General features: G+C 38.3%; 1 protein-coding gene across 4 annotated transcripts in view; it reads right to left on the bottom strand.

Moving 5' to 3' along the window:
- DLC1 (DLC1 Rho GTPase activating protein) overlaps positions 1-16,388 on the bottom strand; it is a 514,129-nt gene that overhangs the window by 96,618 nt on the left and 401,123 nt on the right. The window lies entirely within an intron of this gene.

The raw sequence follows: 16,388 nt of genomic DNA, 5'->3' as shown, positions 1-16,388 counted from the left end.
TTCTCTTTTCATGAACATGTCCTTGGCTTTGTGATGCTGGATTTACTGTGGATTGCTGGATATCAGTGGCAGCCCCAGATGTAAACATTGAGTTTGCAGTGGATTTTCATATAGATGGTTAGTAATCCGGGTTCTTATCAAATGCAGATTGTGTTTGCAAACATTCCTCTACCTCTTAAGGTCACGTTTCAAGGTATCCACTGATGGGTATCTTTTTTCTGGAGCTGACCAAGTGTCTGCAGCCCAAACTCATTGTTCTTTGCTCTGCGCTTCCACTGTTCTTCGTTTGTACTTGTGTTACAGCACTTACTCTGTTACTTAGGAAGCTGTACTTAGTTGTTTGTGTATCTAAGCTTGTCCACTGGATTGTTAGCCTCCCCAAGGAGAAGTACCTTTTCTGAGTCACACAGCACAGTGACCAGATACGAAATAAATGCTAGATTGTCTTCAGGACTCCAGATCTGCAGTCTTCTGAAGCCACATATTGCTTCAGTAAACCTTGTTGGCTCAACCTTTAGCCACACCTAAATCCCTTCTCAGGCTTCCCAGGTGGCTGGGTGGCAAAGAATCCACCTGCCAACTCAGGAGACACAGGTTTGATCCCTGGGTCAAGAAGATCCCTGGAGAAAGAAATGGCAACCCTCCCCAGGATTCTTGCCTGGGAAATCTCACGGACAGATGGGCCTATGCTTTTTCATGGGGTCGCAAAAGCACTGGACATGACTAGTGACTAAACAACAACAACAACAATAAACCCCCTCCCAGCACTTGCACTGCTATCAGCTTGTTCTAGGCCAGCATCATCTCTTGCCTGGGTAGCACCAGTAGCTTCCTAGTTTCCTTCCTTCTACTTTTGTCCCCTTTGACTCTATTAGTTTAGTGGTCAGAGTGACTCTTAGAATTAAAGTCAACTAACATCACCAGACCGTCTGATCTGCCTCTTGAGAAATCTGTATGCAGGTCAGGAAGCAACAGTTAGAACTGGACATGGAACAACAGACTGGTTGCAAATAGGAAAAGGAGTTCGTCAAGGCTGTATATTGTCACCCTGTTTATTTAACTTATATGCAGAGTACATCATGAGAAACGCTGGACTGGAAGAAACACAAGCTGGAATCAAGATTGCCGGGAAAAATATCAATAACCTCAGATATGCAGATGACACCACACTTGTGGCAGAAAGTGAAGATGAACTCAAAAGCCTCTTGATGAAAGTGAAAGTGGAGAGTGAAAAGGTTGGCTTAAAGCTCAACATTCAGAAAACGAAGATCGTGGCATCCGGTCCCACCACTTCATGGGAAATAGATGAGGAAACAGTGGAAACAGTGTCAGACTTTAATTTTCTGGGCTCCAAAATCACTACAGATGGTGACTGCAGCCATGAAATTAAAAGCCGCTTACTCCTTGGAAGGAAAGTTATGACTAACCTAGATAGCATATTCAAAAGCAGAGACATTACTTTGCCAACAAAGGTCCGTCTAGTCAAGGCTATGGTTTTTCCTGTGGTCATGTATGGATGTGAGAGTTGGATGGTGAAGAAGGCTGAGCGCCGAAGAATTGATGTTTTGAACTGTGGCGTTGGAGAAGACTCGAGAGTCCCTTGGACTGCAAGGAGATCCAGCCAGTCCATTCTGAAGGAGATTCAGCCCTGGGATTTCTTTGGAAGGAATGATGCTAAAGCTGAAACTCCAATACTTTGGCCACCTCATGCAAAGAATTGATTAATTGGAAAAGACCCTGATGCTGGGAGGGATTGGAGGCAGGAGGAGAAGGGGATGACAGAGGATGAGATGGCTGGATGGCATCACTGACTCGATGGACGTGAGTCTGAGTGAACTCTGGGAGTTGGTGATGGACAGGGAGACTGGCGTGCTGCGATTCATGGGGTCGCAAAGAGTCAGACACAACTGAGCGACAGATCTGATCTGATCTGATATATAAAAGAAAGACCTTTGGGGGAAAAAGGGACCTGAAGCTTGTTCTCACTTAAAGGACTCTGCACTTACTATTCTCTCCGCTTAGAAAGCCCTTTCTCCCAAGAACCATAAGGCTGCTACTCCTCCCTTCAAGTTTTGACTTAAATGTCACCTTCTCAGAGGGCCCTTCTCTATGTTGTTTCAAATGACACTCACATTCTCCTTATTCCCACCAGCTCTATATTCTTTCTTTTCTGTTTTATACCACCCCACAGTACCTATTATTAATACCTACCAACATAATAATATATACATAATATATAATTTACTTATTCTCTGTGATTTGTCTCTCACCAGTAGAATGTAAGCTCCATGACAGCAGAAATTCTGTTACAGTCATTGATGTGTACCCAGAGCCTAAGGGCATTTGGCACATAATAGGTGCTCAATAAATATTTGTTGAATGAGAGAGAGTCTCTTTAACCTCTCTGTTTTTCTCACTAAAATAAACACAAATTGCTTTCAGGCAGGGATCATGTCAAATTCATCTTTCAGAGTTTAATATGGTCTCTGGCAAAGGGTAAGTGGCCATTAATATTGAAGTGAACTGTTGAAGAAAAACACACTCTATGAGTCTCTGAATACTGCATTCCAAGATGGACATTCCAAGAAGGGCTGGATACATGATACAGAGGAGAAACAGAGAAGGCCTCAGTTAACCAACAAATACATCGATATTAAATTTTATATTACACAAAAATGTAGATAGAATTTGAGAAATAAACAGAGGCTAGGGAGATTCTGGATTCTTACTATCATGAGAGTAGGGAGTGAGGATTTTAATCATAATTACCTGGGAATATTTGAGGGGTTCAACACTGCTACCTCTTCGGGAGAGCCTCTCGCATTTATGGAATATTTATTATGTGCCAGACTTCTGGATGAGATTTCCAGTGGCTGCCCACTGGTGTTTTCTTGGCCCGCACCCCTTGAGCTCCAGCCTGAATAACTGTATTTCTCTATGTGGTGACACTTTCTTATAGAAGAAGTAAAATCATACTAAAAGTTAATATTTTTCTCTTGCTCCCTTTCCTCCTCCTCCTTCTCCTTAATGGAAAAGTATTCGTAAAAACAAAATAGTTGCTTTGGGAGTTTAAGTTGCTATATAGAATCCAGGATAATTATTTTAAGCAGGTCCATACTATAGAGGCAGATTTAAATGACTAAACCAGCTTTTAAAGCAGCTCCATTGGCAGTAAAATTTTTACTAAAGGGAAAGTAATGATAAACATGAAATTTAGACTAGTAGTTACTACTGGGAGGTGGGAGGAACTTTCCAAGGCATTGGAGACAGCTTCTTAAGCTAGATGGTGAGTACATGTTATTACTTTTCAATATATTTCTATGAGACACATATTTTTATGAAATATTAAAAAAACTAATTGCTCCTCTGGACCAAGACTTTTCTCAAACAACCATTTAAAGACCCTATATTAGAATTAAAGTAAGTCACTTCAGTAGCATTAAAATTTTCCAGGGTAAAATAACTGTAAGCATTTCAGCCCTCCCTGTGGAAAGCTTTTATGTAAGAGTCTTTCAACAATAAAATCTAAAATAGCCTTTTCCTGTGAAGGTTGTATACAGATTTCTTTTGTTTGTTTGTTTATAAGTCATTTGTTTTAAACTCTAAATAATCTTCTCTTAGTGCCAATATTTAGAATTCCAGCAAAGGGGAAAAGCCTATTTAATAACTCAAAGAACTCTAGTGATGACACACAGCCCCTAACCACTATTTAACTATAATTAAATAAAAAGGCATTCAGATCCAAATTAGGAACACAAGTAGCATGGAGACAAAAGAAGGAACTCCTAGAGTTTGCTTCTGCATAAGCTCCAGGCTTTAGCAGGTCAGGAGAGACGCATCTGGCCTGAGATAGGTGTCTTACGAGAGTTTGGAGCAACAGAAATATGATATAGCCACTTTTGTTATTTAAAAATTTCTAGTAGCCACTTTGAAAAAGGAAACACGTGAAATTAATCTTAATACTACATATAGTTTATTTTACCCAGTATATCCAAAACATCATTTCAACAAGTGATCAATATAGAGATTATTAATGAGATTGTTTACATTCTTTTTCTCACAATAAGTCTTAAATCTGATGTGTATTTTATATTTCAAAGAGTGGATCCATTTGTGGAACCTACTGCTTTGCAACTGTAGATGATATAGCCATCTTTAACAAAAAGACGACATTAATAATACAAAATTACATATGACAGTGAACATTAATTTAGAATTAAAAAGGCATCACAAGGAATTACTGGAGATTTGAAGATTCAGCGCCACCCCCATCCCCACTCCACCCTTTTGACCTCTCTCTTGGCAATTCACCAGAAATACTTAACACAGAATTGTTTCCTGACTCCAACTTGGCTTCCCCTCCCCAACCTGAACAGGACACCTCCTGGCACTCACAGGGGCCCCACCTACGTCAGGGTCTCTTAAGTGTTTAAGTTTTGTTAGTGTTACAGGTGAAGCCTTGATCCCTAGCACCTGAAAATGTTGGAGATAAGGTCTTTAAAGAGGTGACTGAGTTAAAACGAGGCCATCAGGCGTGGGCCCTAATCCAGTATGACTGGTGTCCTTAGAAGAAGAGGAAGAGACATGGAGAGAACAGGCCAGAGCAAGCTAATACAATCAGCTTCTCGGGAAACTTCCTCTGCTTATGGACTCTGCTCTTTCCTGCCTTATCCCCTCGCTCACCAGCAACCTCCTCCTCTCGGTAGGTAGCTCTGATCCAACCCAGTGTGAGCTTTCTCTCTTCAAGTCTTCCTAGTGGAGAGACCTCCTGGGCTCAGAGTGCATTTATACTGACTGACTTCCATCATTTAACTAAGGAACTCGAGCTTCCATGGGACCACTCCCATGTTAGTCCCATGTAGTGTTACTTTGACTTTTCAACATATCTTTCCTCCCTTATGAGGAGGGACAAGACTTCAAGACTATCAGGGACAGTGTCATATCAAATAGGAATATCACAAACATTTCTTTCTGGGGGGATGTGCTTGTGGGATCTCAGTTCATTGTCCAGGGATTGAATCCGGGCCATGGCAACGAAAGCACCAAATCCTAACCATCAGACCACCAGAGAACTCCCTCAAACATTTCTTCAGCTATCTTTTTTTAAATTAGGAGGGAGGAGGCCCATCCAATGCTGTGGATGATAAAACAAAAACAATGTGTGGGGGACTCTTTAAAAATGTTATTTTCAAAGTTAAAAGAGAACAGAATTCACCATACTTGCTGATAGTTTAGTGCTACATCTGCATCACGGCAGTTAAGGCTGAAATCCCCTAATCTCTCCCACTGCTTCCTACTAATGCAGTGGGTCAGAGGCATTTATCTTTGTTTCTGCTGCAGCAACCCAATCCTGGAGGTTGCCTTCTGTTTTTCCACTGCTTACAACAGTAACGGAAGTTCACAAGAATATCTTCCAAAAAACTTCGGCCAGAACCAAAGGAAATGAGTACATTCAAGGGTGAAAGGATGATTCAACCTCTTTCAGTGCTTAATTCTTGGTTTGGTATTCCTTCTGAAATTTCTGAAAAGAATGCCAACAAGTTGTAATTACCATGGTGCTCCCTGGGAGATGGAAATCTGCCAGGAGTCATTGGATTTCAACCAGAAATTAATTTTAAATAAGTGTTTGAAGGAAATGAGTATCTTTTTGGGTTATTTATAGGGAATATCTGTGGTCCTTTCCCAAGTTCACAATCATGCTTGATACAGAGTTTCATAGAACTATGCTTATCTGCACTTTTTTGGGTGCAGGCTTGAATGGGTACTAAATATAGTAATTCATTAAAAGGTTGATAAAAGAGAGTGGCAAGTATGTAGTCCCAGAATAAGTGTACCTCCAAATCTGCATTTGCTCCTCACAGAGAAATGTACGCTTATTCTCCTAGTAAGAAAATATATCTGGGTTCAAAATATTTATCAAATGTCATATTTTTCCAGTAAACCAAGGTCCTCTAGGGGAGACATCCATCACCATCCTCAGGAAAGTGAGAGGCCTGCTTTTGCAATCAGAACGGCTTTCCAAGGCTGTCGTGCCAATCGCCTTGTGGAATGATTCAACCTCAGCTTCGGAAACTTCCCTGGGAGCTGAGTGGGCGGCCATGAATCATCTCTCACCCTTTACACATGTCACTACCGATCACCTTGGAATATTATGTGAAAATAACACTTTGCATTTTTGTAAAGAATGCTTTTCCTAAAGGAGGAAAATTATCTCAGTAACTTTTATGTTGAAGTGACAACATTTTACATATGTTATGCTAAATAAAATATATTATTAAAGTTAAAACAAAACAAAAAGAATGCTTTCCCTGATGACGTTAGACAGTCCCAGAGTAAAAGCAGGCCCTGGTGTGCAGTGTACCCTGAACTGAATACATTCCAAAAATGTGTGCAAATGCTTCTCTGATTCTGAGTCAAATACCTGATCTGGAGGGCTGTCTGTCACAGTCAAAGCCTGACAGTCTGGCAAAAGCACAAGGATTTCTTTTGGGAATTAAAAGAAAACAACAATGAATTTTAGCCCTTTTATAGTCAATTTGAAGGAGCATTGTGATCTTCAATTATCTGGTTTTGTTATAGATGAGAAAATAGACCCAAGAAAACCTCTCTTAAAAAAAAATGCTATGTATACACTGAGAAAAACATTGAGAGTAGTTTTCTAGCTATTTCTCATTTATTTGGCCACAGCTGATGCCATAGTGTCCTACCACGTGGGAAGGAATGGCAGAGCCTTGAAACCTTTGGGAGCTAATGCCACTTTATACTGCCAGTTTGCTGTGCACTTTTCAAGTTGCCTAGACTCCCCGGGATACCTGTTGAAGGTGACTAATAGAGTTTGCAGCATTTGGCGATGGCAGTCATTCTGTTGCAAGATCAAAAGCAGATGAATCATCTCATCAGAATGTTCTTACAAACAGTGACAGCTGCAATGGCATTTCTGACCCTTCACATATAAAGAGCTCCTGTCAATGGTGAGCCATCAGGCTAAAGGGATTGTGAATGCAGCTTGTTGAAACCAAGTCAACATACGATAACTACTGAAACCATGTCCCATGAAGAATAGTTGATTGAAAGGAGGATAGCTAATTTGTAGAAAAGACGATTCAGAGAAAATCTAGTAGTTTCTCTGTGTGACTGAAGGACTTCTGGGAAGGAGAATGAAATATGTTTTTGCTTGTGTGATATCAAAGTATAGAATATGGCCACAGCAGAAGCCACATGGAAACAGATTCCAGACCAACTCAGGAGTCTCCTTAAAGATGCCCCAATACCGAATAACATGCTCTTCCCTGGAGGTGTCCAAGTGGACATTTGATGGTCATGGGGCAGAAACACTGTGATTTTACTACAGAAGTACTCCTCTTTTCCTAGATTTCAAGGAACATCTAAAAATAAGCAAGGGGATCATTACAGAAATTTAGGCTGTAGCTTTTTATTTTGCCACTTAAGGATATTTTAATTGATATTTTTTACTATAACCATTTAACAGAACAAAGGATAAAGCTAAGAAGAATAGGAAGGAAATACTGTAAGAATAAAGGATAGTTCTGGAGTAGTACTAAATAAATTCAGCACTATGAAAGATGTACCATCTATGTAACTTGAAAGTGAAAGTGAAAGTGAAGTCGCTCAGTCATGTCCAACTCTTTGCGACCCCATGGACTGTAGCCTACTAGGCTCCTCCCTCCGTGGGATTCTCCAGGCAAGAGTACTGGAGTGGGCTGCCATTTCCTTCTCCAGGGGATCTTCCCAACCCAGGGATCAAACCCGGATCTCCCGCATTCCAGGCAGACGCTTTAACCTCTGAGCCACCAGGGAACTCCAACTTGAAACATATAACAACCAATACTGTACATTCTACATTCACACACACACAGGCACATATACATACACATACACACAGATGTGGGTGTAAAAAGAAATTAGAAATGTGCATATATTGGAGTGGATGGGAAGAGAGACTAGGATAGTGTGCATGCATGCTAAGTTGCTTCAGCTGGGTCCAGCTCTGTGCAACCCTATGGGCTGTTGCCTGCCAAGACTCCTCTGTCCGTGGGATTCCACTGGGACTAGATGGGACATCTAGTTTAAAAATGACAACAATCTGAGCTACACTATTTTACTTCTTTATATAAAAAATGACAACACAAATGTGATAAAATGCCCAAACTTTTCAATTCAGGATGCAGGAAGCAAGAATGCCTGTTATCTTTTTAGTTTGTGCTTTTCTATCTTAAAATAACCACCCTCTCCTACCAAATAAAACAGAACAAAACATCAAGCTTTACTACATTGTCTGTATTTTTCTCATTTCAACAGGCACTAACATAAATTAAACTGTCTATCAGCACCGATCCACAGGCCACTATCTGGGAGACAGGAGTCTTCCTTTATCAATTGTATCTCACTGCCCACTGTGGGACAGGTACTGTGCTTGTGCTTTCTTCAAGCCTGTGATTCTGTGGTTCTATGATTCTTCATTTTCAGTAGATACTCCTTGTACAGTTGCTTTCTGATCTTACATTTCCTCTGAAACCAGGAAAAAAACTCCAATTATGTCAACATAGTTTGTTAATAGAAGCTATTGTATGCTGATTAGACTCTCTAATTGGTAGCTATTTAAGCCCTTGATTTATTTTAAAAAGAAGAAGGGAGACTGAAGAAAAAAGCTTTTTTAAAAAAAAAGAATGAAGGAATCTCCAGGAAGTTAGTGGTTTAGTTGCTCAGTCATGTCTGACTCTTTGCAGCCCCCTGGACTGTAGCCCGCCAGAGGCCTCTGTCCAACAGATTCTCTAGGTGAGACTACTGGAGTGGGTTGCCATGCCCTCCTCCAGGGGGTCTGCCCAACCCAGGGATCGAACCTGTGTCTCTTATGTCTCCTGCATTGGCAGGTGGGTTCTTTACCACTAGCACCAGCTGGGAAGCCCATAAAAATAATACTAATTATATAACATGTAATATCCATTATATAAAATAATATAATAATTATGTTACATTAATAAATTTTATAAAGTGTTGGCAAGGGGAAAAAGCAAAAAATGTTCACTCCTCAAATTAATGCTAGTGATTCTTGATTTCATGGTGATGGTGTTTGCTTTGAACTGGGACTGTTTACAAAGGCAGCACAGAGATGGTAGACCTGGTTTTAGATGTTTAACAACTCAGATAAAGCTGCACCTCCTTGGCATGACATTGAGATCATGAAGTTCAATCAATATCTACAACTAATAGCAATTTACATTTTATTATGAAGTTTCACTGTAAACTCATCCCTGACCACCGATGTCCAGACATGACTTCTTTTTATGCCATTGAACTCACTGACTAGTAAACTTCTCTTCATTCCTTAGAATACCACTGAAACATAACTTCCCCTGGGAAGCTTTTCTTTCTACTCTGCTAGTCCTTGCTTGCTGCTCCCTTTGTGTTCTCATTGTTTTTTTTTTTTTAAATACACTTTTATTAAATAGTTCCTACTTTATTTTAAAGTATTCTTGTTATATTAAAATAGTTCTTATTTTATGTTAAAATTATATTTTATGTAAGTCTTCCACACAGGACAGTGAGGAGAGGATGTCATTTCCATGGCTTATGAATGATGACATAGAGATAGGCGAAATGAGTAAAATCACAGACCAGGTGAGTTTAAGACCCTGAGCTTGAAACTAGGTCTTCTGTCTCTAACTCGAGTTCTTTCTACTCTGCATGATAGGATGCATGATAGGATGCCCAATTTCACTAAATACTACAAGCATCATCATTGTTCTTTAAAATGATAGTAATGAAATAATTTAAGAAAAGTAACAATGACTCTTAACAGTCTACATTTACTGTGTGTTTATAATATTCCCACAATGTTCTAAGAGATTTAGATGTATTAATTCATTTAATCCTCATAATGATCCTATAAGTACTACTATTATCTTTACTGTACAGGTAAGGAAATTGAGGTGCTGAGAGATGAGATAATTTGCTTGAAGCCACCCAGCTAAAGAGGGGCAGAGTAGAAATCCACACCCAGGTGGTCTGGATTTGTCACCTATATTCTTAATGGAAGTAGACTTAACTACTGGTCTTTTCTCTCCTCAATGGAACTTTGACCATGAACAATGTCTACAAGATGAGTTTCAATTTTGATACTATACATACTATGGAACCAAGATTTATCTTTAGTTTTACATCTATAGCCTCAACTCTAATTACACAGCACAAAAGAGAGTTGGGGTCGATTCAGATGATTGACTACATTGAATTTCATATGGACAGTTATTATGAAACAAGTAGGCTTTTAATTTTTGGAATTCCCCCCCTCCTCCTCTACAGATAATAAAGGAAACTGGGAATTGAGGGAGAAAAGGACAAAAACAAACAAACAAAATTTCTGATTTGTTTGGGACTCCATTCAAGGTTGAAGGTATCATTCAGAGTTGTGTTTCAGAGTGTTCAAAACAACTGTTCTCTTTTGACGTCACTTTGAGATGAAAAAATAAAATAGTAAAATATGTTGTGACAAGCTGCTATGTGAAAGACTTTTTACATGTAGAACAATAAAGAATGGAACACTTTCATTACAGTTTACATTGTAAACACTATCTGAGTATAAAACCTAAATAACAACAAACTAAAAGCATATGTAAGAAAAAATCTTCATAAATATTTTGAGCCCTTTGATAATAATCAATCAAAAATTCACTTTATTAAGAAAGTAAATTTAAGGAGGCAATATTGAACAACTATCAGAATCACAAAATACAGCTGAGAATGTATCCAAGAAGAAAAACTTCTCATTTCTAAGACATTAAAATATAATTCATAGTCACTATTATAGTTATTTAAATGCTATTGCAGTTTACTAATTAAGAAGAAAAAACAATTCATGCCTCTGAGATTTTAGGAGTCACTAAAATGCCTGATATATATTCTGGACATTCTCATCTACACCTTAGCAATACTGAATATACATCTTTCATTGTTTCCTTAAAATATATCTTGAATACTATATATACAGTTTTATTCCTGGACATTTGGGCCAAATGACCTGGTTCTTTCTCCTTCAGGCTTTCTTAAATTACTGTCTTTTTTTCTGTCCCTACATTTTCTTAATTTGCCTGTTTCCTGCACTTTTCCATCCTTTTCCTCTTTATTAATTAATTCACTTACTCATTCATTCATGCGACATCTATTTCACTTCCTACACCACAGCTTCGTATTTACCAAAATTGAAACTTCCCCCTTTTAACATATTACATGTCCTCTCTTTGTCAGGGACACCTTGAGCTTTTAGAATCAGTCTCTCCTACAAAATGAACAGCGGGAAAGTAGGATCCACTCCTAGGTCCCTCCTGAACCCTCGCTTCACTCACTTTATCCTGTCCTTCCCTAAGCTAACATCATTTGGCCTCCTAGTGTTTAGGTGATGCTCATATACACACTGTCCTAGGAAAAGTTACTGTGTTTTCTGTTTCAGGTTGTGAGGTACTAGAGGGTACTCAGAATGAAGTGTGAATAATGACCATGCTCACCTCTTTTAACGGAGAGGGCAATGGCACCCCACTCCAGTACTCTTGCTTGGAAAATCCCATGGATGGAGGAGCCTGTTAGGCTGCAGTCCATGGGGTTGCTGGGAGTCGGACACAACTGAGCGACTTCACTTTCACTTTTCACTTTCATGCATTGGAAAAGGAAATGGCAACCCACTCCAGTGTTCTTGCCTGGAGAATCCCAGGGACGGGGGAGCCTGGTGGGCTGCTGTCTACGGGGCCGCACAGAGTCCGACACAACTGAAGTGACTTAGCATAGCATAGCATAGCACCTCTTTTAAAATTTTTATTGGGTGATTTTTTTTTTTTTTAAAACAATACCTGGGCTCTATTCAGCCAAGATAATGAGTTGGGAGTTTCACTCGGAAATTAGAAACAAGGAAGATAAGTAAGAGGTGATAAGAAGTGGCTAGTTTCCTTCTATTGGTTTTGGAATTATGCTGGGATGAGTATTTCTAACTTGGACAATTACCAAAAGTGACATGAAGAATGAATTTTCTATGAAAAGGTAGAAAGGGAACAAACCCGAAGCTGTGTATAATCCCCTCTAAACAACGAATCAGCTGTTTGCATGGCCTGATAGAGTGAACTGGTGGTATCCCACCTGTTTCTTTGGCTGGCTTTACTCTAAGAATATATTTCCTCTCCTTCTGTACTGAATTGTAAACACAGGCACCCTCTTTTAAAGGCCAGTGTTCCTCAGGGTTATGGACACTAGAGGAAATTCCTTTTAAAATAGCTTTGTGATAGAACTTCTGTCCTTTACACGAAATAAACCTTTTGGGAAACAAAACAGAATGGATGGGAAATAACATGATAAGAAAAGAGCTCTGTACTTTTGCATTAATTTCAAATCCAACCTCTTCACTAGGTGAGTTGTTAAAAGTTGGTGCTGACTCATTTCCCTCCCTCTGCTGTAACCCTGGGGGGAGACACCATTACACGTCTCGCACATACTCATAAGTGTTAGTAACTTCTTGGGTCTTTGATGTGCTTTGGGTCAACAGAGTCATTGCAGCACACCTATCATGGGAGTGACTTTGAAGAGAGTCTTGAGGCTTGTAGTGGCAAAAACACTCAGGAGGAAAAGCTCCTGTTAAGAAACATATTGCTGTAAACCAGAAATATTTCTAAAGTCTTCATTCAGTCTAGCAAACTCCAAGGACAAATGGACCCATGAACTAATAAACTCTCCTGGGTGTGCTAACATACAGGGTCTATGTGGGCTGAGGGGTTGGAAAACAGAGGGCCTGTGGGTTCTGCTGAACTCTGACAGCAGTAAATTTTGTCACAAAGTTCACTTACTTTCAGATATTTGAAGGTCAAGGTAATGAGAACCCCTGGCACAGACTAAGCTTAAATACACTATTACGCTCAGACTTTAAAGATCGCTTTAGTACTCTCTTGATTATTCATATGGGCAAAACTCAAATTCTAGATTAAAAAAAAATTTTACATAAAAATAAATAAATAAATTACTGTAGATCTAGACAATTTCAGGGTAATATATGCACACACCTATATACTCACAGGTTTTAGAAGCAATAAAATATTTTATTAAGCTAAAGTCATGGCTATTTCATTTCATTATGAGTAGGATACTTTACAAATGAAATAAATCATCGGCAAATAAAATGCTGCACTTTAATGATCTTAGAGCATAACATCTTTTTAAATGGTCACTAGATATTTTGCCAATTTTGCCAATTACTTGTCACACGTTGGTTGGAAATTCTGAACCATTCTATTCATTTATTAACTCAGCCAGAGAACTGTTTTAAAATTTATGAGAATGCTTGTGGTCAAATTCCTCCATTGCTTTTACCTATGACTCAGTGGAGAGAATGCTTCTCAGTCGGTTAGTGGTCCAAGCACCTGTCTTGTATTTGGGACACTGTGACTGTGACACTAATTGGCTTGTTCCTTAGCACTTTCTTGATCACAGTGCTTGAACTGGGCCAGTCTTGTAATGGAGCACTTTGTGATCACATGCTAAAGTGAAACTCTTATAGCACAGATGGCATTACTGGGAGGTCACCCTAGGAAAATCGAGACAGCACTGCGAGTTTTACTTTTCTATAGGAAAACAGGGTTCATTTCAGCCTGCGATGTAGTCTAATACACATCATTTGCACCTCCAAGGATACCCAGTACATATTGTAAGGCAGGGCCCTGAAAGTGGGATCTCCCACCCTAATGAGTGTGCAACTAAGGCTGAGTTGCTACAACTAGAGGCCTACATGCCACAACAGAGACCCAGCACAGCAACCCCACACACACAAATACTCACCTATGGACAAACAGAGGTAACCTTAAGAGATTTAAAAGACATATTATGCATTTGAAAATAAACCTGACTGAAAATAATGCTAATCAGTCAGTACCCATAAAGAAGAACAAGCTAAAGCTGATATTTATTCTACTCCTAATGTAAACTCTTGATATGTTGACAAATCAGATTTGGCAAAATGTCTTCCGCCACCTGCCTCTGCCATGAAATTTTCAAAAAGACTATACTAATATTCACATATTGATATTCATGATATTCATGATTTTTCAGAATGAAGCTTGACCTGGGGTACAAGTACACCTTGAGATGAAATAAAGTTATAATAATTACTATGATGCATCCACCCTATGTATCCAAAATATACTCCTTTGATTGCTTCCATGATGATTAATTATGTGATACTCAATCTAATGTTTAATTTTAAATGTTTGGAAGCCACAATTGAAAATTCTCACTTGACAGATTGACAATACACTAAAGACATATTAAGGAAACACTTGTTCTTCTTGCCTTGGTAAAAATGCTTAATATAATCCTTGAAAAATAATACAATGTCAAGTTAGATTACATTCCTTTGATAGTAAACACTTACAAAAAATTCATAGTAAATATTATTAAAATTTGAAGAAACAACTTTTATAACAAATTATGTAATGGAAAGGGCATGGTATGGTTAAATGAAAGCACAGATGTTTCTCATAGGTCTCAGCTTATATAGTATTTGCTAAATTTTATTTCAATGATGGAATATGAACGATTGCCTTCTCACTTGTATTATGAGTCACTAAAGGAAAGAAAAACCAATGAGGTGATATTCTTATAATAAATGACTCTTTCAATAAAAATAATATTTTTCAAAAAAGCTGTTAATTTAACCACAGAAAGTATTCTAGGCTAAGTTTACAGGGACAACATTGCAAAATTAATAGATGAGCTATTTTAAGAAGGAAGTAAAAACTAAAAGTGTACAAAATGCTATAGGATGATGTTGACATTCTAATGATTTTAATTTAAGAAACTAATAAAGCATAGTGAATTCTTTACAGTATTTGAAATGAGGTAGGGAGTGACCACAAAATTCACTTATTATTATACAGAGGTTCACTGGTTATTTTACAGGAAAGAAGTTGAACCTGAAGATAAGTTACTTATTTTTCTTTTTTTAGAAAAGCATATGTTTAAAATTTGTTAAAATTTCTATGATGGTAAGTTGCTATTACTATTACATGACCTGAACATACATTTAAAAAAATCCTATATGATTTGTTTCCTCAAGATAAAGGTGACATTTAAACAATGAGGGGGGAAGTAACTGCTTTTTAAAATAAACAAACAACGTGGATTATCTATAAAGCACTCTGAAAATATTTTGGAAATGAGTGCATTGTTATGTGAATTTTTTACTGAAAATTATGTGTTGTGTCTCCTATTAAAACTCCCATAAACAAAGTTAAAAGAAATTTAATACAGCTTTCTAACTAGCTTTTTTTTTTTCTAAATGAAGAGTTGCAATAATTTCAAGCATATGTGTTAAAAATATAAAAATGCAATTTCCTACTAGTTTTTAAGGGATCAACACAAAGATATTTATTAGTGAAATTTCAGCAAAATCCTTTCTTTAGACTGAATGGACAATTTTGTATCATGATATAGTTCAAAAGTTTCATAGTTTCATTTTGTCCAACTGGAGTTACCTATCCTTTGCCTGGTGGCCTTTAAATTCAAGTACTTAAATAAACTGACAGTTTGAATCAGGATGGAATACATCAAGATTTAAAAACCAAGTTGAAGTACAGTCTGTCACATTTCTTTTTCTAAAAATTATTAATGATAACATTTACAGAGAAAGCAAAAAAAATTGTTTAGCACTACTAAAATGTAAACCTCAACCTTAAAAAGACATTTTCCATGTTTGCTTTACGTAATATATTAGTATTATTATACATAGCATTACATGTAGATGATTTAAAGTAGTGGTTCTCAACTGGGGCAATTTTACCCACAAGAGAACATTTGGAAGTGCAGTGGCACCCCACTCCAGTACTCTTGTCTGGAAAATCCCATGGATGGAGGAGCCTGATGGGCTGCAGTCCATGGGGTCGCTAAGAGTTGGACACAACTGAGCGACTTCACTTTCACTTTTCACTTTCATGCACTGGAGAAGGAAATGGAAACTCACTCCAGTGTTCTTGCCTGGAGAATCCCAGGGACAGTGGAGCCTGGTGGGCTGCTGTCTATGGGGTCGCACAGAGTCAGTCACGACTAAAGCGACTTAACAGCAGCAGCAGCAGAGATGTTTTTGGCTGTCTTAACTGAGGAAGGTACTCTGACGTCTAGACTATAGAGACAAGGGATGCTGCTAAACATTCTACAATGCACAGGACAATCCCCCATGGTAAGAATTACCTGGCCCAAAATGCCAATAGTGCAGAGCCTAAGGAATTCTGCTTTAGAGATATATAAATATGTATACATATATACATAGTATACTATATGTACTATATGTACTATATATACTATATATATACTATACGTATATACATAGTATGCACTCAAGA

This window comes from Bos javanicus, chromosome 27 (assembly GCF_032452875.1).
Source record: "Bos javanicus breed banteng chromosome 27, ARS-OSU_banteng_1.0, whole genome shotgun sequence".
In the NCBI taxonomy this organism is placed as follows: Eukaryota; Metazoa; Chordata; class Mammalia; order Artiodactyla; family Bovidae; genus Bos; species Bos javanicus.
This window is presented reverse-complemented; position numbering and strand designations above follow the sequence as displayed.